The sequence below is a fragment of the Mastigoproctus giganteus genome, chromosome 2, assembly GCF_048544385.1.
Source record: "Mastigoproctus giganteus isolate SK-2022 chromosome 2, ASM4854438v1, whole genome shotgun sequence".
Classification (NCBI taxonomy): domain Eukaryota; kingdom Metazoa; phylum Arthropoda; class Arachnida; order Uropygi; family Thelyphonidae; genus Mastigoproctus; species Mastigoproctus giganteus.
This window is the reverse complement of record NC_143576.1, coordinates 118431938-118458279: the sequence shown is the minus strand read 5'-3', so window position 1 is coordinate 118458279 and position 26342 is coordinate 118431938.

Genomic DNA, 26342 nt, shown 5'->3' with positions numbered 1-26342 from the left:
CATGCCACCCTCGCCTGAGACGACTAACTTAGCCACGGTTGTGAAAAAAAAAAAAAAAAGCCCATAAAAACTACTCACTTCGTTGACGGGATTCAAATTCAGGCCTTTTTTATCTGATGTGGGTGGCTGCCAACTGCTACCCACGAGGGCTACAGATTTAGATCAGTAACCCTTTGATCATCCATTGTAAACCTAACCCTACCTTTAGCAATTTTCATTGAAACAGCAGCTTGGTGGCAAACGTTTTCTGACGATGGGGAATTTGAAAATGATGTATGTCACTCTTACGACAGCAACCAACACTTTTTTTACTCCGCGTGTTTCAAAAATTTTATCAAGTTATGGGACGGGGCAAGTGCATAAATGTTTTTAATCATAACTGGTTGTACCCGGAGTAACATACCCCATCTTTCTGACTATGGCGTAAATAGTTTAATCTAGATCCTCCAGTCTTCACCATTCTTGTTTAGCGGTTAAAGAATTCTACAGCAGTCACCTGTGGGATATATGCATATGTCTCTGTTTGCAGGCGGTTCCCCTCTTCTCCAACAAATATTGCAGCAACCTCCCTTTTGGATGTGGGTACATTATATCGTCTCTTATCTAAGTCCGGGTCTTCTATAAATGTCATGCGCTCATTCATTGTTGGATTAGCCTGGGTTATTTGATGCACTTGTCTTGTTTATATGACTCAGCAAATGGGTTAACTTGTCGCCGCATCTCATCCAGTTGTTGCATAACCATACACCCTTGGTTTGATTGTTTTCCAAGCTGCTTCAACAGAATCAAAAATATAAAGTTGTCCATATCTTGGCTTATTTGTCTCGTTTTGATATAGCAGTGAGACTAAATGGTAAATCTACCCGTCTATTCTAAAACAGTATGGACCATTTCCAGGCAGTGATTTAATCTCTGTGCCCATTGATACGAACGCCATTGCTGAGTTGTACCATCGTAAATGTTTTCTGCAGTTATTTGTTTCACATGTATCCCCTGTAAGCAGCTCTCGTAATAGAGTAGGTGTCTCAGACAGCGGGTCGAGTGAAACCTTTCCACCATGACAGCATTTAGCGTATTTTTCGAGGTGTTTAATTCATGTCCCTAATATCTTGCATTGCAATACTCGCAGTTGTAACTCATATTTCCTATGTTATGCTCTTCCACATTAATTACAACTTGTTGATTATTCGCATACAGTACTTCTATTTAATTAATCCTACGGAGTCTTCTGATTTCCAGTCTTGATTCTCCTTCTTCAATGTTTTCTGTCCGTCTTCGTAGTCAGTCTCCTTTCGGTCTCTTAGCCTATTACATCTCTCCTCTAATGTTTCATTAGCATTTCTTCTATATTTTCTCAAAGTTCTTACACACTGTTCAGCCATTTTTACACTTCTTAAAACTTAGAATGGTTTATTACAATTGAAGACAAATAAAATACACAGTTAAAATAAACATACATCGATAGCTTTCTCTTCAGTCGGAAAACGTTAGTGCAAAAATTAATAAAGAATGCCTAGTATGGTGTTCGTGTGAGGTGAACCGCGTGAATGGGTGCTGGAAACAATTAGCAGTTGGAAAATTTTGGCAGCATACCTAAGCGTTTTATATACATGGTTGTTAAAATTAAAGTATCCCTATGTAGAGGGCTCTGGAGTGGAGCGAGTTCTAAGGCTCGTACTGAAGATAAATTTGGACAACAGTTACAATAAAGAATGCGCTCGCCATTTATTAGAAAAAAAAATATTAGTTACAAAATTTGTCACTGTATGGCGCGTAACTATCTTAGTTACGATTATGCAAATAACGTAAGTTATTTGCATAATCGTAACTAAGATAGTTACGCGCATAATCGCTGTGGCAATAACTTATGATTATGCAAATAACGTTAGTTATTTGCATAAGTTATTGCCACAACACCACTATTCAGCTGTACTGTACTGTATAAAAGCAAAGCAGTCTCTTCAAAATCATACAGTAGACGTTTGCCTGCACTACAGCAGCAATGCCAACAATCTTGCAGGAAAAGGCGCTATTAGTGAAGCTGTACTATCAAAACAGCAACAATGCAGCTGCAGCTGCAGCTATCAGAGAATTCTGGCGTCAGAAGCGCAAAAGGCGTGGACCTATGATTGTGTATGCTGTCCGCAAAATGATTGCGAAATTTGAAGCGACAGGACATCTTGGTGTTCAACCAGGTAGAGGTCGAAAACGAGTGGACTCCTCTCTTGTTGAAGATGTGGCTATAGCTGTCGTGGATTTATCGAGTCAATCTCCGTGTGGTAGCGCTAGTGTGCCAGCTGTTTCTCGTGAAGTGGGCATGCCGTATTCCACTGTAAGGCTAATAATGCGTCAGGTGTTGCGCTGCTATCCTTACAAGATGCACATTCTACAGCAGCTAAAGCATGGTGATGCAAATATTCGTTTCACATACGCGCTTCAGTTTCTGGCGCGAATGACAGTGTATATAACTTAGCCATGGAACATCCGTTGTAGTGATGAAGCTCACTTCTGCTTAAATGAACAAGTGAATACGCACAACTATCGCATTTAGGCAACAGAAAACCCTCGAGTTATCCAAGAGGTCCCGTTGCATTCTCCAAAAGTGACAGTGTGGTTTGGATTTACGGCCACATTCATGATTGGGCCATATTTTTTTGAACAGGTAACACCGACTGGATCCCGCACCTGTTCCATCACTGGACAGCGACATTATGAAATATTGGCAAATTTCACAATACCAGAGCTGCAACAACGTGGGTGCCTTCAGGATACCATATTCATGCAAGATAGTGCGCCACCCCACATCCACCGTTGTGTCCAAAGATTGCTAAGGCAACACTTTACAGACAAACTGGTCATCAGCCGTTGTTTCCATACATCTTGGCCACCCCGATCACTGGACCTCATCCCATGCGACTTCTGGTTGTGGGGTTTTTTGAAGAACCAGGCGTATCGCAAAAGATGTCAAACTCTGGCAGATCTGAAGGACAGCATTAGACGTCATGTGCTGGCTATTCCAATTGACACATTATGTTCTGCTATAGAAAATGCTGTTCTTCGAATGGAAACTGTTGTTGACCAAAATGGAGGACACATTGACCAGTTGTAGCGCTGTTCAAGTGATTTGTATTGCCACAGCGCCATATAGCGACAATTTTTTTTTTCCAATAAATGGTGAGCTCATTCTTTATTGTACCTATTATCCAAATTTCTCTTCAGTACGAACCGTAGAACTCGTTCCAGGGCCTCTACATAGGGATACTTTAATTTTAACAACCCTGTACATAGATTTTGAAAAATTTATTCAGATCAGTTTCCTGCTTCTTTTTTCCCTTACTTTATGACTTACGTATTGACACTCCTTTATAAACAGGGACTGAACAATCTGCCGTGCTGCTTCCTTTAATACCATCACCTCCTCCTGCCTTTTTCACGTTAAAAATGATTTCTGTTCTACGCCATTATCGATAACCACACAATCATCCAGTTTCCGATAATTGTTAACTGCACCAAGCTTAAAAGAATTTTAGGCTTGACAGTTAGTTTTGATGATGAAATTTTAATTATTTAAAAAAAAAATAAACAAATTAATCTCAGACATTTTGAATTTATGCGTTTTAAATGTAAACTGATAATTAATTATAAAATGTATAATAAGACTGATGTTATTTTTTATACAAATAGACTGTGAAAGATTTGCTCCCTCCACCATTCGACAGTCAGTGTACTGATTATATGTCTCTGTGGAAGAGTAATGGCGGACAGGGTCCAGTAACTCAAGAGGTAACTTGTAGTCTTATCAAGAAAAATGGCACATATACACAGAAAGGACATGGAGATAGGATCGCCTACCCTAATTCGAGGAATTGGACGAGATTAAAAGCTTTCCTAGATGAATGCAGTCAACTCGATGCGTGGGTGTGTACAGGTGGCACGCTGTCCCATCTGGTGAGCATGAGAAGAGGTTGCAATATGACAGACTTTCAGTTAAGCATGATTTTAGGTGTGAGGTCTGTCCATATCCGAGAGAGTACGTCTATTGTGCTGTTGCCGACTTACCCTTGTGTGAGTGGAAGAGTAAAAGACCACTCCTGCACCTCGTTCGGAACAACAGGACCGTCATGGTGGTGCAGATTACAGGGTACAATGTGGCACAGTCAAGGGCAGTTTGCAGCCAAACTACTCGACGTACTCTTCATTAGATAGGATATTATTAATATATATGCTTGCTATAATACAAGTATATGTATTAACTCCTAACTACAGAAGATGTCGAGTGAGACATCTCCTAACTGTGGGAGATGTCTCACTCTATCTGGTGAGCATGCTACGATGCGAACACTTCGCTTAGATAGCAGATGACTAGAAGAAGGGGGAGTTGTTGAACGAATATTTCAATGTCCTTTTAGTGTATCATATTTCTACTCATTATATTAATCATTATTAACATACATTATAAGCAGATAAACATTTTAAAAAGACAGAACATCCTTGCTTGTGCACGCACGCAAGTGATTGTTTTGTTTATTTGTCCTAGTTATTGAACAAATAAAATCTAATTTAGTTGCTACAGGTGGCCTACATCCAGTGGACTCCGAACAATTTTGTCTGATTCTTAGTGGTGGAATCTTACAGGTGCAACGCACATTTATTCAGGCTTAACTTCCACAGATTTTCACCATTTTGTGCCCGAATCCGATAAAAGATCGAATAGCCACTCCTAGGCACTGATTTATGGTTATTGATTTATATAGGAAATGCAGAACCCAGCGAAGCAGTAGAACGACTATTGTTTTGCAGTAGGCAATAAATACTTTGTCGACTACTTCCGTTTAACTTTAACTGATCTAAAATGAATGAGCAGCGAACATGTGCAAGATGCAATTCTCTTACAGTTAATTATATTTTGTGCGTTTATGTACTGATTATTTTTGTGTATTATGCAGATTACTGTATATGGAAATTTAAAAAAACTCTCGAGCAAATTGAGAGGTTCTTGAAAATGTGTTCATTGAAAACAGCTCGGCAGTACCGCTGTTAATTCTTTTTGTGGTGATCAGTCCTTAGTTCAGAATGTTGACGAATTTATTCAGGGAATTCCCATCACATACGTGAAAACAAATAATACTTTTCTCTCAGTGTATGAGCTGCCAGCTGTGCTCGCGCAGTTCAACGATAGTTCTCAACAACAAAAGCGGAAGAAACGTAACCCCAGCTTTTAAGTTGCTTGCATGCAAACTGGACGCGAGTAGTATTAGTAATGGCCATATGGTGCAAGGAAGCCTAAGACTTATGCTGCACAGCCAAAAAAAAAAAAAAAAAAAAAGAGAAAGAATAAAGTAATATTCATAAAAAATAAAATAAAATAAATACAGTAATTAATAAACGAAAAGGAAATAGACAACCTATGTGTTTCCTTCCTCCCGTAGGTAGGAAGGAAATTATATATTTATAACTCGCTGGCTAAAATAAAACTTCTTGCAATCCACTAAACATTTCCCCCGTAAATTGAATTTATGGCCCTTAGTTTTAGAATTTTTTATAACTTCGTGAAAATTTCGTCCTTAGTTCAGTCTTCTCTAAGATGCCTAGTTTCCAAGTGATGCAACCCACATATTCGAAGTCTTTCCTCATATGAACGCCATTTTGCCAATCTCACCAAGCGAGTTACCCGTCTTTGGACCCTTTCAACAAGCTCAATTTCTTTCTTTAGGTGCGGTCTCAATACTTGAACACAGTATTCCAAGTGTGGTCTAACAATAGTCTTATATCATGGGATTATGACGTCTCTACTAGCAATTGTTCAATAAATCATTGATAGGACACCAAGGGCCTTCCTTGCAACCAGCCTGCAATGCTCGGAGAACTTCATGTCTGACCGTATCGTAACTCCCAAGTCCCTTTCCTCCACTACCGGCTTTAGTTCAACTCCACCAAGTATATAAGTTATTTTGGGGTTACTGTTCCCCAGGTGTAAGACTTTGCACTTTGCTGGATTAAAGCTTAGTTGCCACTTTTTTGACCATTCCTGAAATCTATCTAGGTCACTCTGAAGAAGCTCTGCTTGGCGGTGACAATAGCGCTGCGTTCTTATGTGCCGCCAGTAAGCAAAATAAAATTTTCCGCCCTAAATGTTGAATACTGATAAGCGTTAACCAACCAGAAAACGACATCGAAAAAATTTCGGCGCCCTCTTGAACTCGTCGCCCTTAAGCAACGCTTACCTCACCTACCCACTTGCGGCGGCCCTGAGCGGTGATATTTACTACTCTACCAATCTTTACATCATCTGAAAATTTAGAGATCACGCATTCTATCCCTTCATCGATATCATTTAAGAAAATCAAAATAACAGTGCCAATACTGATCCCTGGGGAATCCCACTTCTTACATCAACCCAATCTGAGAAATAATCATCTACCACAACCCGCTCCATCCTGCTATATATCTAAGGATTTTCCCTGTGATTCCAACTTGTTCCAGCTTATAAAATAACCACGCATGTGGGGCTGAAATCCAAATAAACAATGTCGAATTCCCTAAATTCAGCTCACGAGTGACCATGTCAAAATAACTAACCAGATTTGTTAAACATGATTTTCCCGTTACAAAACCATGCTGCGTACCCTTCAGAATTCCATTTCTATCTAAATGATTCTGAATTCCACCCTTGATCATAGTCTCCATGATTTTCCCTACTACTGAAGTTAGACTGCCAGATCAGTAATTTCCCACTTCACTCTCAGAACCGCCCTGCGAGTGAAGTGGAATAATTAGCTCAATGGTTCATGCCACCTCCCTTAAAAAATATAGGATATATACCATCAACCCCAGTGGCCTTACTGGTCTGTAGGCGCGAAAGTTTTTCCATTAAATAATTATGTGAAATTTCAATATTATGAATTACATATTTTTCAACTTCACTTCCAGAATTTCTCATTGACATAAAGTGTTTTTTTTTTTCTGTAAATATCAATGCAAAGTAATTGTTGAGATCATCTGCAACATCAGCTGGGTTATTGCTGTTCCACGTTCATTACATAAGGGTCAGATGTGGTTTGTCCTCTTTTTTGCATTTATATATGTAAAGAATTCATTATCCCCATTCTTTGCCAGCGATTTCTCATAATCTGCCTTTGCCAGCCTAATCTTTTCTGTGGAGCTATTAAAGATCAATTTGTAGCTGTTATAGGCTTCAGTACTTTTTATTACTCTGTAACTTTTCCATGCCTTCTTTCTCTGCTCATGTAATCTGGCAATTTCATTATTCATACAACTTGGAATCCTTCTCGTGGAGTAAGGTACATCTGTGATTAATGGTTTAAAGGTATTCATTCATCATCAGCCATTATCAATCCACTACAAGATGAAGGCATCTCCAGCAACTTTCCAGTTACTTCTGTTTTGTGCAATGGCCATCCATTTTCTACCCAGAAACTCATGAATTTCGTCTGTCCATCTCCGTCGTTGTCTTCTAGCTCCTCTTGGGTAACATTCCGTTATTCTCTTAGTCCATCTGTCATCATGTCTTCGAGCTATGTGTCCTGCCCAAGACCATTTTAGTTTTTTAGTTTTGATAAGAATGTCCTTTACTTGAGTTTGCTGCCTAATCCATGTGTTTCTCTCTTATCGAACAGTCTGATTCCCAATATAATTCGTTCCATTCTTCGCTGTGTCGTTCTCAGCTTCTCTTCCATTCTTTTGGTGAATGCCCAAGTTTCACTTCCATAAGTCATGGTGGGGAGTATACATTGGTTCATTATTTTACGTTTCAGACAAATTAGGATATTGCTCCTCAGTATGTGACTATATTTCTTGAATGCTATCCATCCAAAATTTATTCTTCCCTTGACTTCCAGCCATTTATCATTATTACAGCTGATGACTTGTCCCAGATAAGTATATGACTCCACCTTTTCAATTACTGCTCCTTCAATCATTATTTCCCTTTCTGTGGCATACTTGTTCATCATTACTTTTGTTTTAGCCATGTTCATCTTTAGTCCAAAATCCTTACTAACTCTGCATAACTGATTAAGATTTTCCTCTAATTCTTTGGAATCGTGGCTTATGACCACAATGTCATCTGCAAATCGTAAATGGTTTAGGTACTCTCCATTCACATTGACTCCTTTCTGCGACCAGTCTAATCTTCTGAAAGCTACCTCAAGGGCAGTAGTAAACAACTTTGGAGATATTGTGCATCCTTGTCGAACTCCTTTCTCAATTTTAAATTTGCTACTGTCTTTGTCTAGTCTAATAAAGGAGGTAGCGTGCTCATATATTTTCTTCAAAATCATAATATAGGGGTATCTGTGCCTTGTCTTTCCAGTGCCTGATGGTGTTTTGCCAGGCATAATGGTGTTTTATATTCATTTGCTTTCTCCATTAGCTGTGACATTACGTGAAGGTGATCAATAGTTGAGAATCCAGTCCTAAAGCCAGCTTGCTCTTTCGGTTGATTCTCATCAAGTGTTCTTTCTAATCTGTCAGAAATGACCCTTGTGAACAACTTGTAGATGTGGGATAACAAGCTAATTGGTCTATAATTTCCAATTTCTGATTTATCTCCTTTCTTTTGCAGCAAAAGAAAGCAGCAACCTGGTCCTTGAGGTTGTCACAGACATTCTCTCAGATATGCCAGACAAGCTGTACTTGCTACCTGGGAGTCTAAAACGCTGATGGAACTGATATTCGGGTGACACTCAAGTCAAGTGGATCCAATTTCGGCGAAGTCCGGACGGTCTGTGACAGCCAAATCCTCTGCTTGCACCTTCACGATGGTGGGACTGTTAGTAATCCTGGGTATAACCCCCATGCACAAGTACATGGTGGGTGACCACCCAGGTGTGAACCAACGTAAGCAGGGGTCGAGGTGTGGCGCCCACACCACATAGAGGAACGCCGCCCCTCTATTTTACCAGGCAGTACAAGGTGGAAGATGACTCTCATCAACCGGTGAAATACCACCACTTTGCTTATTGGAGGCTTGAAGTGGTGGAACCCATGTTTAGTCTCTAGAGCTAAGTTCCGGTCAACCCTTCCCTATCTCTTCCATCATGCAGTATGATTGATGACTTTTGAGGTTATGATGAACGTCGTGGCGAGATCCAATATTCCTTACATTTCGAGGGTACAGCTCTAAAACGGTGTTCGCAGGCTGGCCGCTAGTTAGTACACCGGACCGGACCTATTGGTAACTCTCTAGGAGGCTTCCGGATCAGCTAGTGTATAATCTTGCTACCTCTACTCTGCCAGATAGTGACTTTTTCATTCATTTTTTTCATTTATTTACACACCCAAATATTATGTACAATTTCAAGAAACATAAACAATAATCTATATACAATTTTATGTACATTTTCATTCTCATATATATAATTACCCTAGCATATATATATATATATATATATATATATATATATATATATATATATATATATATATATATATATATATATACTGTATATATATATATATTTTTTTGTTCACAATACAGTTGAGGAAACACAGTACAAAACACGTGTGTGTGTGTCCTGGTATCAAGGGTGGCCCCTAGGCATAGCCCATCTCCACCTAGTGGATCTGTATTGAATGTAGGACCTCTGCAAAGGAGCAGCCAATGCCTGTGCAGCTGCTGTCTGGTGCCTGTCCCCAGGCGCGAGTAGCCAGGCCTGGTTTTTTTTTTAAACCTTTTACATGCCAAAGTGCACGAAATCCCGCACCCACTGGAGGTAGTGCAATACCAGTGGGTGCCCGCTATCCCGCTCACAGGCTGCCCAGGCCTAGAGCCCGCAAAAAAAAAAAAAAAAAAAAAAAAAAGGCTGGAGCTCCAAAAACCCATTGAAGTCACACAGCCAAGACAAACATTTTTAAAGAGGCCTGCAGTTATCAGGAGCATTATGTATATCAGTTATCCTATTAAGTTTAGCATTAACAAGGAAATAAACTGTTAACATTGATTACACTATTTACATTACAGTGAGATTTACCAGTCTCTCTGTTGGACAGTTCTAGCAACAGAATTTGAGAATTATTTACAGTCGTTTATACAGCAATATTAGTTGTTACTTACCAATAGTTACATGTATTTCTGTTTTGTACAATTGTAAAGACTGTCCAGTAGTCTAACTGTTCAGGAAATATATAGTCTCATTTAATTTCTTCCCCGGTAGAATCTGAGTTTGTAGAGTAGGGCTATAGAAGTTCCTCAAGGCGATTTCCATGTAGATAGTTCACATAGTACTCCTGAGCTTTAGGCAGCAGAGGAAGTTCCCAGCATGCATTAAAGCACTCGCAGTAACACTAGCGTTCTTGCAGAAGGTTTTTCTATACGTGTAGCTATAAATTTTCTATACGTGTAGCATTACATCAGTCAGAGAGCAGAAATTGGAGTTTTTTGTGTTCAGTTGGCTTGATGGCATTTCAGATTATTGCAGGATTCATCCTATGGGGAGAAGATCTTATTTTATTATTATTTTTTTCTTTTTAAATAAGATTTCATGAGAGAGAAGCGTGTTGGGGTGCGCAGAAGTATGGGTATTCTTAACTGTACGTTAAGCAATTATTTACAATTCTTCGAGGTTAGCTTCCTAATAATTTAGGCCAGTTTATACACAAAGCTTCTTGGAATCCCATCCAGCATCACTTAGAGGAGAAAGGGGTCTACCTGTTATTTCCTGTTGCGTTGATGGCTATCTTCCTATATGTTCTTCCCAAAAGTGAGTTAATCTGGATCATTATGACACCACAGTAGAGTTTCTAACCGCAAGTCTTTTCTTGAAAACTGCCGCAGAGAACTGTTGAAATGTAGTGAAGACATCAGAATTTTCGATGAGCAAATGTACATTATTTTCTGAGAGATTATTTATTTTACTCAGCAGTACCTGTCTTTCATTCGAATAATCATTACATTCAAAGAGAACGTGCTGCCATGTCTCAGATGCTCCGCAGTGACAGAAAGGATCAGGCTCAAGGCTCCTTTCGAAAAGTTTAGCCCTGAGCGATCCGTGGCCAGTCATTAAATATGATGTAGTCATGCTAGGCACAAACCATTTTGAGACTGTGGGTAGTGATGCGAATTCAACATTTGAAATGTATCTTCGTGTAACCTCACCGTGTTCACTTTCAGTCCATCTTTGCTGCCAAACAGCGGTGAGTTCCTTCCAGAGTCTTCGTTTTTCCTCATTTATTCTGTTCGTAGGATCTGTTACAATGTTAAAAATATTTACAGAAATTCCTTTTTTGAGATTGTAGATCATACCCCTGTAGGAGATATAAAGGTCCAGAGGCAGGGTTCCTGCTAGAACGTGTAGGGCATTATTCGACACCGTCCGAGGAGCTTGTAGAAGTGTGAGCAACACCGAACGCTGTAATGAAAGAAGTTTAGTCCTGGTCTTAGTTTTTGAGACCCTCCAGAACCAAACACCTGCTGCGTACGCAGCAATTGGTAGGAAGATAGTCTTATAGTATAAAGACAACGTCTTTTTGCTGAGGCCCCATTCTTTTCTGGAAATCCTTGCAATTCCAGCCGTGAAGTTTTTAATTTTCTCAGAAATTTTGGATACGTGAGTATGAAAGTTTAGTTTGTCATCGATTGTAAGTCCCAAGTACTTGGTGCTGGATACGTAGGGGATTTGTGAGCCATTTAGGATAACTCTGGGAGGTCTGCCATAATTGAATTGCTTTCGAAAAACCATGAAATTAGTTTTTGTAGGGGAAATTTTGAGCTTATTTAGATTGGCCCAGTTTGGATAAATCATCCAATATTGTTTGGATCTTTTGTTCTAAGATTGTTCTCGACATTCCAGTAACGCCAACCGCCAAGTCGTCTGCATATGCAATTTTTTTGCAATCTCCATTTTTCTTTGTCAGCCATTGGTCTAAGACTGCATTCCAGAGGAGAGGCCCCAGGACTGAACCCTGCGGGCACCCTCTGGAAGCAGTCGTGCTGTAAGTCAGGTGTTTGGCACAAACCTTGATCTGTCTGTCTTGAAAGTATGATCTCATAATTTGGTAGATATGATTATCACACATGGCTGAACGTAGCGACCCGAGGGCGCTCTCCCACCAGAGGGAGTCGAATGCGCCCTCGGAGTCCACGAACACCACCAAGACATACTTACTGTGAGAATCCTGGATGTATTTCAAAAGAGAAAATATAGCATCTTCGGTCGAGTGACCCTTTTTGAATCCGTGTTGATGATCTGAGCATAATTGCTGGTCCGATAACATGCTTGCAATTCTGGGAGAAATTAATCTCTCAAAAAGTTTCCCTAAGTTAGCCAGGAGGGATATTGGTCTGTACGCCCTTGGGTTTGTTTTGACTTTTCCAGGTTTATATAAAATTTTCAGTAGAGCTAGTTTCCAGGGTTTGGGAAAAAGTCCTTCGAGGAAGCATTTATTGTACATATTCAGTAGTATATTGGGAAACAGTTTAAAAAATTTCACAATTACCAAATTCTCTAGCAAGTCAATGCCAGGGCATTTTTTCTTATTGAGTTTAGCAGTAGCAGCTCCTAGTTCCACGAGAGTGAAAAGGCAAACATCGGCAGATCCAACATAATTCTGGTTTTTCCTCTTGATCTCTGCCTGTTCTGGAGTATCACAGTGAGGTAGATCCTTTGGAAACAAATTATCAACGATCGTTCCGACAGTAGAGTGCCAGTCTGTTGTTTCTAGGTTATTACTAATTACAGTCTGATAGATATCTGCACTTATCAGTTTATTCCTCATTATTTTATATATGATCCCCCAGGGGTTGGTATTCCCAACATCTTTGACCAAGTTTTGCCAGCAGGTCCTCTTACTTTCAGATATGGCTCGATGGAATAATTTTCTTTTCTCTCTATAACTGTTTTTCAGCCTTTCAACGTCCTCGTTAGAAAGATGTCTACTACGCTCATATAAGCGTCTGGCTTGTTGAGTTTGAAGCCTCAAAGCAGAAAGCTGAGCGTTCCACCATGGCACTGAAGGCTTTCTTATATGTTTCCTTTTACTTGAGTTTGGCATAGCTATATATAGATGTTGCTGAACAGTGTCTACATATTCTGAAGCCGATAGTTGGTTTAATGCTGCAGCATCCTCTCCATTAAATACTGTATACAGATAATCCTCGAATTTTTTCCAGTTGACTTTATCCGTACGGTATCTTCTTAAGTCATGGACAGTCAAGTCATTGTGTTGGGAGTTCTTTGATATGTTGAACGTGATAGCCCTGTGATCGCTGTTCACCAAGGAGGGTTTCACGTCCCAGTTTCCAGTTTTTTCATCTATCCTTATGAAAGTAAGTGTGACGTCAATGTTTGATTCTTCGTTGGTAGTGGAGAAAGTAAATGGTTTATTTTGTACATTTTTAATACAAAGGCTGTGAGCCATAATTAAATTTTCAAATTGGGCTCCCCGAGGATCAGTGAAGCCACTGTTCCAGAACGTCGATTTGGCATTCAAGTCCGCCGCCACCACCAAGTTATTATTTGCGAATTTATCACAGATCTTGTCCAGTAGATGCAATGCTATATGCACATCATCTGAGGGGGGACAGTATAGTGAAGTTAGGTAGAAAGAGATGGAACTAGAGGATACGAGGATACAGGTAGCATTCGCTGAGCATTCTCCTGTAATCGCAGTAATAACTAGTTCGTTATTAAACACAACAATTGCAGTTTTGGGTGGAGGATCACAAGTTGCTGTGATTCTAGTGGAATTGGGGTAGCCCATGATTTTATGCGCTGTTCCACCTACTTGGGATGAATAATATGGTTCCTGTAGACAGACAATATCATAATTATGTTCTATGGCTACGTTTCTGATCTCATCAGCTGCGGCTCGAGAGCGCTGTGCGTTTATCTGTAAAATTCTAATTGTGTCTGTATTTTGAGAGTAGCCAAAGTTATTTCTGCTTGTAGTTGTATTATCCATCAACGATACGCTTATTTGCTAGTTCCATCGCTTTTAAAAACTCGGGGCACTTTCCATCCCTGACTGAGTGATTGGAGTCCTTGTTCTTGCGTTTACAATTTATGCATTTTGGTGATTCTTCTCTGTTGGGGCACTCTGCGAAGATGTGACCCCCATTGGCACAGTGACTACATGACACGGTTTTATGAGAGCAATTTTGAGCAGAGTGCCCGTAGGCCAGGCACCTGAAACATTTGTTAACTACGGTGAATTTTCTCAACTTATGCGATGTAAAGCCTAAATATATTCGATTGTTTTGAAGTAAACAGTGGAGAAGTTGAGGATTGAATCCAATCACCCACTTAGTAATACTATTTCCAGAACCTGAGCTGAACCTAAATGTTGTACCCTCGTTTACCTCCTGTTGTGAGAAGGAATAATCTTTTAAATTTTTATGATACAGGTCGTCCAAGATATCTGCCTTACTATAATCTTTTGGAACTCCATAGACTAGAATTGTTGGGTTTGACATTTTTGGCTTTTCTATTGAAAGTCCTGCATTCTTGAGTGCAGGCAAGGTACAGATTTTGGTGCCATCAGATGAGTTTGTAGTCTCTACTAACGAACCCTTGTTCCGGAGGAGTCTGATGCTCTTAACTTTCATTTCTTTATACTCGGTTTTGAGTGTGTTTGTCACCGCATTCCTAGTGACTGGAGGGAGTCTGAGCAGTGTGTATGCGGGGAGCATTGTCGAGGCCACGTTATGTCAAGGATCTGGGTATATTCTTACCACATGTACGCCATATCCAAAAATTTCATTACTTCATACAGCATGTCCCACCCACTTTTTCTTACTATTGAATACACCATTAATTGTCAAACTAATAGAGCAAGCTTATCTGCGAAAAGATCTAAACCTCCCAAGGACTTCCGAATTCATTTCACAAATATACGTGGTCTCAATTCTAATCTCAACGATGTCCATTTCCACTTGCAGTCTGCCAAACCTCATGTACTTTTTCTGACAGAATCTCAGTTATCGGTTGATTCAACTACTGCCCATCTCAGATGCCCAAATTATTCGCTGTATGATTCCTTTCGCCTCAAAGGTGGTACTTGTGCATATGTCCGTTCTGATATTCCCTGTCAGAGACTTGGCAATTTGGAATCTCCTCTCTTTGATCTTCTCTGGCTTAAAATCTCTCCACCTCATTGTGTCAAATTCATCCGTTGTCTCTACCGTTCTCCCAACTCGACTAATCACTTGGAGCTCTTTGACTTCCTCTCGTTGCAACTTGACTTTCTCCAGTCCAACTCTCCTAACAGTGAGGTAATTTTCCTTGGTGATTTTAATGTTCACAACCCCAGCTGGCTTCCGTTTTCTAGTCACACCGACCCAGCAGGTCGAGATGCTGAGGCTTTTGCAATTACTAATGACCTAGCACAGATTGTTCATTTACCTACAAGAATACCAGACAATCCTAATCATACAGCCAATACGCTTGATCTTTTTCTCACAAACAACCCTTCTAAGTACACGGTCGAAGTGAGAGCTCCTTTAGGCACTTCAGATCACAACTTGGTGATTGTCTCTTCTCCAATGGAACCTTTATCTCAAGGCTATTCTCAACCTCGTGTTGTTTGGCATTACAAGAATGCAAAATGGGATGACCTGCGAGACTTCTTTTCTTCTTTTCCTTGGTCGGATTACTGTTTCAAAAGTTCTGATGTCAACGTTTGCTCAGATCGTGTCAGTGAAATTATTCTTGCAGGAATGGAATCCTTTATCCCACACTCCACTTTAAAATCTCGTCCTTTATCTAAACCTTGGTTTTCCAATAAATGTGCTAAGGCTGTCCAAGAGAAGAATGTTGCATATCGTAATTGGCTTGTTTCTAATTCTTCAGTTTCATTTTCTGCCTACACCAAAGCTCGCAACAATTGTAAAGCAGTTATTAATCAGTCCAAACTAGAGTTTGAACATGCTAAGAGCAGAAAACTTGCTTCTTGCTCTAATGGTAGCCGGGCATTTTGGTCTCTTGCCAAAGCTATTGGCCGCAACTTTTGCCCATCTCTGCTCCCACCTCTGTCCAAACCAGATGGTTCTGTTGTCACTTCAGCCAAGGATAAAGCTGACCTGCTAGCATCCCATTTTTCTTCGAGCTCATGTATTAATGATCTTGGAAAAACACCTCCCACCATTCCCAACACACTCCATTCAATGCCTCCTGCGGTCTTCCGTCAAAAGGATATCAGAAGAATTTTGATGAATCTCGATGCTAAGAAAGCTCCAGGTCCTGATGGTATTTCTCCACATGTTCTCAAAACCTGTGCTCCTGAACTTACTCCTATTCTTTGCCGCCTTTTTTCACTTTCTTATTCTAAAGGTATTTTTCCTTCTGCTTGGAAATTTGCTCATATCCAGCCAGTTCCTAAAAAGGGTGACAAATCCCTCCCATCCAATTATCGTCCCATTGCAATTACTTCTACTCTTTCTAAAGTAATAGAGAAATCAATTAACCGCCAACTTTTAAACTACCTAGAAACCTTCCGTCTGATCAACGATCACCAGTATGGATTCCGTCAGTGTCGATCCACTGGTGATATTCTGGCTTATATTACCCATTTATGGACTAATTCAATGGAAAGGTTTGGTGAAACACAATAGTTGCTGTTGACATCTCAAAGGCTTTTGATCGTGTTTGGCATAAAGGTCTTCCTAACAAGCTTCCATCGTATGGTTTGCCAACTGTTTTTAGTAATTGGTTATCCAGTTTTCTTTCTGATCGCTCACTGAGGGTGATAGTTGATGGCTCTCTGTCTTCTAACTTCTCCACTAATGGAGGTGTCCCCCAAGGTTCAGTTCTTTTCCTCTTGTATATCAATGACCTTCTTCCATTGACTGGAAATCCTATCCATAGTTTTGCCGATGATAGCACATTGCATTCAACTTTCCATTTTGAGAAACCTTGTCCTGCTCAATCAGCTTTAACTTCTCGAAAATCTGCTACCAATTCCTTAAATGCCGATCTTCAGGTAATTCTCCAGTGGGGCAAAGACAACTTAGTTGATTTCAACCCTTCTAAAACTCAGTCTTGTCTTATATCTCGCAAAAAGGATTCTTCTGCTCCTATGCTTATCTTTAGTGACACTCCAATTTGTAGACAAAAGGATATATCTCTTTTGGGGATTACCCTGACTTCTTATCTCTCTTGGCACATTACAAATATTGCTTCCTCTGCATCTAAAAAACTTGGTTTTCTCTTTCGCTCTCGGCGTTACTTTTCTTCCAAACAGCTGCTCACTCTGTATAAATCGCAAATCCGCCCTGCCATGGAATATTGTTCCCACATCTGGGGTGGTGCCCCCAAAACCTCTCTCAGGCTTCTTGATTCCATTCAGAAGAGGGCAGTTAGGTTAATTAATGATTCATCTCTAACAGAATCTCTCCACTCGCTGTCTCATAGACGCACTGTTTCTGCTGCATGCCTCTTTTACAGATACTTCCATGGGCACTGTTCTTCTGAATTGGCTTCTATAATTCCCGCTCTCTCTCTTTCAAAACAGTCCGAACACGTGCCGCCACCAGCCAACATCCATTTACTGTCCAACTTCAAACCCACAGAACCAACTTTTCATCTTCCTCATTTATTCATTCAACTGCCGTTTTCTGGAACAACCTTCCTTCATACGTATTTCCTGAAAATTACAATCTACAGAAGTTCAAGTCCAATATCAACAAATATCTTCTTTCGTCTTCTCAATCTCCAACCCAAGCACGGTACTAAGTACTATAGGTTCTAATACCTCTCGTGTTTGGGGTTCACATAAAAAAAAAAAAAAAAAAAAGCAAAACTATGATTGCATTATTCCACTCCTTAGGCATCACACCTTTTCTAATGCATTTTGTGAAGAGTCTTGCCAGTTTTTGTGCCACGTCTCTTCCTCCCAATTTTAACATCTCTACAATAACTTCATCTTCCTTTGAGGCTTTCTGATTCTTCATTTTCTTCAGCGCATGTTCTACCTCATCAGGAAGGATATCGGGTATGTCGTATGTGTTACTAATTTGCGATCCGTCTTCCCCACTGCTGGGATCATTCCCTCGTTCCTTGTATAATTCTCTATAGTAGTCTTCTGCTATTTATAAGTACACTATCGCTATTCTTCAGTTTCAGTATCATTTGTGTTTCTGTATTACTGCTCATGGCTGCTGATTTAAGTCCTTTGTGTTCCCTTAATGCTTGTTCTACTTTTCTTATGTTAAATCTTCTTATGTCCTCTCTGAGTCTGTTTCTAATGGCTATGCGTAACTCAGTATACTCAATTTTCTCCTTGTCAATGTTTATCTTGCTCTTTATTTGTCGTCTTCGGTTCATCATGACAAATGTTTCTTGACAAATTTTTTCTTTGGATTTCTTTTTGCCTATAGGTTTCTTGGGCTTTATCACTTTCATAAAGTTGTAATATTCCTCATCGATATCTTGGTCCTGAGCCGTCTGTAGAAGCTCAAACTTGTTCTTAAGTTCCAGTACATACTGCTTTTTCTCTTCTTCTGTTATCTCAAAGACCTTCGTATTATTTACTCGAGTCAGTTTTTTCCTTTCTTTTCTTACGTCTGTATCAAGTGTGCATCTTACTATTCTGTGATCGATCACTTCCAACATTTACATTGTTGAGGACGGTAACATCATTCACAATATATCTTCTGTTAGTGACAATGAAGTCAATTTCATTAGTTGGTAATTCATTCAATTTCATTAGTTGGTAATTCATTTTGGCTCTTCCATGTTCACTTTCTGTTCACCCTTTTCTTGAAAAAAGTGTTCATTACTGACATTCCTCGAGATTCTGCAAATTCCACAAGTCTTTCGCTTCTTCATTTCTGCCGCCAATTCCAAAATTTCCAATAGTTCCCCTTTCTGCACTGTTTTGTCTCTTTCATGCTTAGCGTTGAAGTCCCCCATAATGATAGTGTAGTGGATTTTCTGCTCATCTAGAAGACTGTCAATTTCGGTGTACATTTGTTGAACCTCTTCATCATCATGGCTCGATGTTGGTGCCTAAATCATTATAAACTGTAGCTTGTACCTCTTAGAAATCCTGAGTAGTAGTCTTGACACCCTTGGTGATATACTTTTGAATTTCAAAATGTTGTTTTTTATATCTTTATGGAGGACCAGAAAGCCAACTCCACCTTCGTTCCTTTCACTGTTTCCATTGATGTGCAGCAGATTTCCACTTGATAAACTTATAAGTGATTCATTTCTTCTTCTTGTTTCAGCCAAACCGATGATATTCCAATTCACATTTTCTAATTCCTTTTCCAGCTCTAATATCCTGTCTTCACCGATGAGCGATCTTACGTTGTAACAGGCTAGTTTCCGTGCTTAACGGTATACCATAATTCAATTGTATTCGCTCTCTGTGAGATATCTACCCAGTTTATAGAGGCCATGTAGCACCTTAAGGCATCGTAATTTCCTTTCATGAAATTATAATCCATTCGTTTGCCTTTAACTACTGCTGCCTCTCTCTTCATCGTCCATAGAACTCCGTGATCATTTCCTGCTACTGGTTTCTGTACTATCAGCCCTATTGTGTCATCTGGTTCATGGGCGATAAGATCTAGAGCAGTGGTTTTCAACAGCATTCCAGGGTTGCCACGTAATTTGGGTTTAAGTTACTTAAACTTATTATTATTTGTTTAAATTTATATGTTTATTTCATTATAAAAAGGTGTACAGTATCTTTTTAATTTTGTGGTGATCTGTAATTGATGTTTACTTAGTGCCTCTATATAAAGAATAAAATTATATACTGTATATATATAAATTGTGTTATGAAATGTAAATTTTTATAATTATATTATTATAATAAATAACATATATATTTTTTAATATTATGTGTATATATACACACACAGAGAATCAGATCTAACAGGCAGAAAATTGAGTAGGGGTGCCGCAATATAAAATAACTTACTTGGGGGTGCCGTTATTAAAAAAAAAGTTGAAAACCACTGGTCTAGAGTATTGTTTTCCCTAGTACTTTCCCTGACATGTTGATACAAATAGCAATCATCTAGTTGATTTAAAAATTTTATTCCCCACGTCGAGTTTCCTTCCCATTTACTCCAATCAATTAGAGGCAAATTAAAATCACCCATAATAAGACATTGATACTTACTTGCCCATTCCATTTGCATGTAGAGGCTCTCATCATAATCTTCACAATCACCTGGCCTGTAGATTACTCCCACTCTCATACATTTTCTTCCAACTATTTCACACCATGCAGATTCTATAGTAGCATGCGAAACGTCTGAATCCGGGAAAGCTTTCGTTGCGCTCAGGCTACTTTTGATAAGAAGCATGACCCCACCGGACCTTCCTCAGTACATTATACATACAGTACTGAAACTCGTCATCCCCTATCTCTGGATGGCACCACTTTTTCGTAAGCCCAGTTATGTCAGCGTTGCTTGTCCTAACCAGCAGTTCGAATTCACTCATTTTATTGACGACACTTCTGACATTACTGTATAAACAATTAAGACTTAGTGTCCTTGTATAGTTAACTACCCTGACACAACCCGTAAAGTTATTTAAGCTCTCTTCCCTGGCATTAGCTACCCGCTCATTTGAAACGTTTCTGTCCTCAGAACACCTTGCTAATATGACCTTGTGCGGTAACAAACACGAACTCTTGAGGTACGTGCGTTACTTTGATATGTTACTTTGAAGAAGAACAGCTTCCCCCAAACCCTCAGATCATTTGAATAAGAGCCTAAAGGTGCTTTCAGCAAGAATGGAATGGTAGAGGAGATAGTAAATAAGTAAATTTTATTGTACGAGAGGATAAATACATCAATCCTTCACAGCGAGACTCCATGGGTTTTACATGATAAGATACATACATATATTGTCCAATTAAAACCTGGTAGCAAACGTGGCTCAGTGAGAACCGGTAAATGTGATACTGCAGTGCAGGCTCGTGGTATGCGGTCCATACGAATTACTTGATCGACATGGACAGGGGACGTGATCGAAAAATGGATGCTTGTTGAGCCAGTTGAAGAGTGGGAGTATTACGGAAACTGCGAACCTTTTGGGCTATTCGTGGTGTGTTGTAGTTAAGGTATTCCAAGGGTGGACGGATAGTGGAGAGCAGTAGTCGGCGGGAAAATGGCAGGCGCCCACACCTCATCGATGGACTTTGCGAACGTAGGCTGTCCCGCCTTGTGTGAGCCGGTAAACGGAAAATGGAATGGCTGACCACGGATTTGAAGATAAATTGAGGTGCGGTCATTGTGCAGGCGAAGAATATACATTTAAGGAATGTACAAAACAAGCGAGAGGCGCCTTTTTGTATTAACTGTAATCCTGACCATTCTGTGTTAAGTAAGGATTACCCAAAATATAAAAGATATGAGCTTTATAAAAAGAGAACGGTAGGTGTGTGGGTGTGTGGGTGTTATTATTTGGTTTTTAGGAGCATTAGCAACTAAGGCCATATTGCTCTGGGGATATGCGGTGATCATTCCCTGACATTTCCGCATCCTCCATATTTGGTGGTCACAGGCTCGAACCTTGCTGGAGGTAGTTTCAATATTATATATTTGGTGAGTCTCTAAGTCTCTATTGCCAATTTAGAGTTGCGATTAGCCCGTGCTTGGACCATTTAGAGAAAGGGAAAACTACGTTAAGAGGGAAAGCATTCTGATTGGCATGGACTCTAATACTAATTCCCCAACATGGGTAAGTATTTGTTCAGATGTGAGACAAGAGCAGTTGGAGGTGTTAATAGCAAATGGTCTGATATCTATATAAGACTCACCTCGTCTACATTAGGTGAGTTCTATATAGATATCACCGTGTGCAGTCAGTCTTTGCTTAATAGGACTATGAATTGGAAAGTCTGATAACTGGACCATTAGTGGTCATCGCTGTGTAGTGATCATTACAAAGAATAAGGTACAGAATGAGTCCAAGCAGGTTGACAGGTTTCTGTGCGAAACGCTAATTGGTAGACCTATAGGGGAAGTACAACAGCAAAAGCAGCGGTATGTACAGTATGTATACATGATAACAATGCAAAAAAGAAAATCTTGGCAAAGTTTCGTAGAAGTAAATGTGTCTAGAGATCCTTGGTGTTTGCTCTATTAGCTGTTGTTAGACAAACTTAAGCTTGATAGGATCTTGCGTACTGTTTTAAGATCTGGTGTTGAATCATCTGGGTTGTCTGAGACTATTGAAAGAAATACTGACTTCCCTGTTTCCAGAAGACTGGGACTTGAGACTAAAGCAAAGAAAAGTATAAAGAAAGACAATACATTACTACCAGTGCTTGGTAAGATATTTGAAAAAAACGTCTTTGATTAAAAGACTGGAGCATTATCAGGAGAATCATTTAAGTTAAAATAGGCAATATGGCTTCCGGAAGGGCAAATCTACAGCGCATGCCATGGCTTTTATGGTGGGGAGTGTACAGAATTCTCTTCTAAGTATGCCCTGGTAGTCTCTATAGACTTTACGGGTACGTTCGACAGGCTATGGTGGGAGATCTTACTACAAAAACTCACAGTAATGAAATGCCCTAATAATTTATATACAGTTATAAGGAGCTATTTTGATTAACGAAAAGTAATAGAAAGAAATAAATTCACTGAAATTGAAAAGGTTATCTCAGGACGAGTGCCGCAAGGATCAATTTTTGGTCCTTTTGAATGGACATATGTGATGGATGAACTTTTGATGGAGAAATGGGGGTGATACAGAGGTAATTGCGTGTTCAGATTTGATGATTATAATACTGTATATGGGGACTCTCGTCTGCAATTGGAACAGAAAGCAAGAGAAAAAAAAAAGAAAGAGAAGATTAAACACAAGAAAGACTTAACATTGACGTCAAAAACGTAAAGATTAAACTCTTTTAATTAAAGTGAAATGAAAAGTGTTTAATCCTGCTTGTGCAAAATTAGATCTTCAAGCTTTGACGAATTCGTGAAGAGTCCCATTCTCTCGGAAGCTTGAGAACGATATGAAGGAATTATATGATAGGAAGGGATTGTTTTGGACCGAATGATAAGTCCTTAATAATATTTGTGGTCTAGGTACGAAAAACTACCTAAAGAATGGCATTGAAAAATAATGGTCTAATCATACTAACCATTAGGTTAAAAGTGGCGTGATTTGTATTTCGAAGCCTGTTCATATTGAGGTAAAGAACAATGACCGCGTAGGAAATTTTCAAAGTAGATTACGATTAAAAATATTTCCAGAAGTAGTTTCTTTAAGACCAAAGTTCTCTGATTCACTGAAATTTCTAGGGATTAAGCCCATTACAGTGTAATGAAAAGTGTTTAAACTGACCTTTATCTGTTAATATAGAGAGCCGTAGTTTTTTAGCTGTCCTAACTTTGCTCGAGTGCTTTGGAAACTTTTGTGTGTTGATTGTTGTTCCTTAATGGTTCCTGGCTGTGTTTCTCATTGTAGGCCTGTATTGAACAATGCAAGAAGAAAAAATCAGAATTGCAACTTGGATGTGTTGATCCAATGATAATGGTTGGCGATGCTTGGAAATACTGTTCAGTAGGTAAGCAGTAGTAAACGTATAGAATAATTCACTTTTTCTTCTTTATATTTGTATATTCTGTTCAAAGCTTCTCAAACTGTTTATATATTATTAATACATTTAGATAGTTTTTAGTTGTATGGTGCAGTGATCATAATTAGAATAAATTCAAGGAGGATTTTAAGAAGTAACCCAAACTGGAAAAATTTATTTAGATGTTTATTTCTATTTTATTAATTTAATATAATAAATAATTTAAATTGTTTATATTCCGGGACGGAGTATATAAACAGAAAATTTATAAAATTTACACTACTGAATTACAGTCGTTTTGACTATGAGGCATATACAAATATGTAATGTACATATGTTGCATTCTAATTTTTAGCTCCTAGTCTTCTAAGGTTAGTTAAAAATTTATAATAAAGTACATGAATCGTACTTTAGTAGCCCAGAAGTTGCGGCAGATCCTGACGGATAGTGAAGTTAGCTGTTGCATAAAATTACTTCTTGAATTCGTCAGTTATCAGTTCTAGATCGCAATATATGCATAATTATGCCGTTAATCACCATATGGATTTATGGATTTGTTGGGAGAAATATTGAGGATGCCTAAACAGTGCAGTGAACTTTTATTCACCACAATAACTTGCACCATGCAGTTGCCATATTCATTAATTGTCATTTGCGCTCTCTCTCTCTCTCTCTCCCGTCCTAAATTTTTCAATTCTTGTATGAATGCGGAACTGAACCACCGAGTAGTCTCGACGCACTCTCGATAAAACATAAACATTTGATTGAGAGTACATCGTGTCTCTTGTGCGAACATCAGATACGCTCATCATCCTTGAAGGCTCTACCAACTTTAAGGATACCTAAGTATATTTTCAAATGAAGTTCTTCCCGAATTTTTTAAATTGCATCTAGATAGTAATGAAATGTTCCCAGAGGACAATGCCGCTGAACATACGGTATGGGTTATGCAGGGGTTGCTTGGAGGGTATATTTGATATATCCACATCAACTTTATCCTTCGGTTCCTGTATCCAAATCCAATTGAGAACATGAGTGTTGCATGAACAGGATATACAGCTGATTCCGACCATAGAATTGTTCTCGAAATGGGGGCAGATCAAATGCTTACACTTGACAAAGTGTTTAGTATAACTGTAATAGATGTTAAGCGTAGATAAGTACGCAAAGAAAACTTAATAAGCCTACTTACGTTTTCCTTACGAACAGCGAGTAAACTATGTGGATGCAATTTTTTATGAAATGGTCTCTAAAAACTGTTCAAGCTCATGGCCCTGAAAGTGCTAAATCTCCTTGCTAAACTTTTTGGACCATTTGGGCTGCCCGAAGGATGTGGGAAATATGGAGAGCATGGTCATACAACAATAAGCTACTCTCATCAAGGGATACTTGGGCACACTTCAGAATAAATACCAAAGAGACCTTCTGGAGCGCTGTCATTGCTGCAAAAAGAGAAAAACTCACTAAATGCGTTCTTCAATATTTTAGTGAGGCTGTGTATTAGAACTACACATTTAGAGGGAAAAATGTAATTATTCTAGAAGACTTTATTTTTATTTTTTTTTTAGGCGCATCAGCGACTAAAACCACATTGCACCGTATGTATTGTTCCTATAAATTGCGCGCAATCTGTGGTCGATTTTCTTTTTTTGCTGGACAAGTTTCCGTCAGAAAAACCATGCCACCCTCTTCTGAGATCGACTAACTCAGCCACTCAATGAAAAAGCCCATAAAATTCCCCCGTTATTGATGGATTCGAACTCGGTCTTTTTCATCCGGTATGGAGAGGATAGTAGAGGATTTATGCTCTGTAAAAGTGTATTGGAATGTAATTACTGTTAGAGTAATTAACAGAGGTGTTACTCTGAATTTCTATCGTTTATATTTATAGCTTACGATAACAAGACTGAAAAATTCTCTAAGGAGTGCTCCAGCCAGTGTCACGTGGCATGCCAGTAAGTTTCAGTTTCAGTTTCATTATTAATTTATTTTGATTTGATATATCAGTAACTTTATCAAAGGCAAAGTTACCAGCATAGAATTTTTTGTTATGTTCTCCACAACCGTGATATAGATTTAAGAACCAAATTTTTTCTCTCTCTCTCTCTCTCTCTCTCTCTCTCTCTCTCTCTCTCTCATCGTTGAGCTGCGTGTTTTTAGCCCAATTTTCGTCTGAGTATACTTTTAGTTCTAATATTAATGCACTATTAGTTCATTAATATTGGAACACTGTTCAGAATTATCTGCATTAAACAATATTTATTGTGGTACTGATGATGTTTACAATTTTCCGTGACGCCGACTTTCTAGTGAAGGTCATCAGCAGTTTCGGGAACTGAATAGTTTTGAATAGTAACTGAACTGCAACTGATCAGTTGTGAAATATGGGGAAATTTAAAAATGGACATTAGTATTTCACGATTATTTTCTGCAAATAAATACATATTAATTAAAAGCATTTTTGAATTAAAGGTAGTGTTATAAGACCTAGAATTTCTGACTTAATTTCCTCTAGGACGAAGTTTATATGTCACCCGTTAAAGATAATAACGAACTGTTACTGTTATCCGTAATGAAGTTACTTAGGGAATAAGAAATTGTAAGGTAGATTTTCAAATGAAATTACAACGAGAGTTAAGAGCAATAATAAAGAATTTTTGCTTATGTGCATATGCGAACACTAGATGGAAGAAAGCGAATTATACCGGTCCACAATAGGATAACTTTGGTAACATAGTGACAGATGATTCAAAGATGATGAGATAAATAAACTTTATCAAAGAAGCTTTTGATATTGTCTCAAGTGAATACCTCTTACATTAAATTGGAACAAT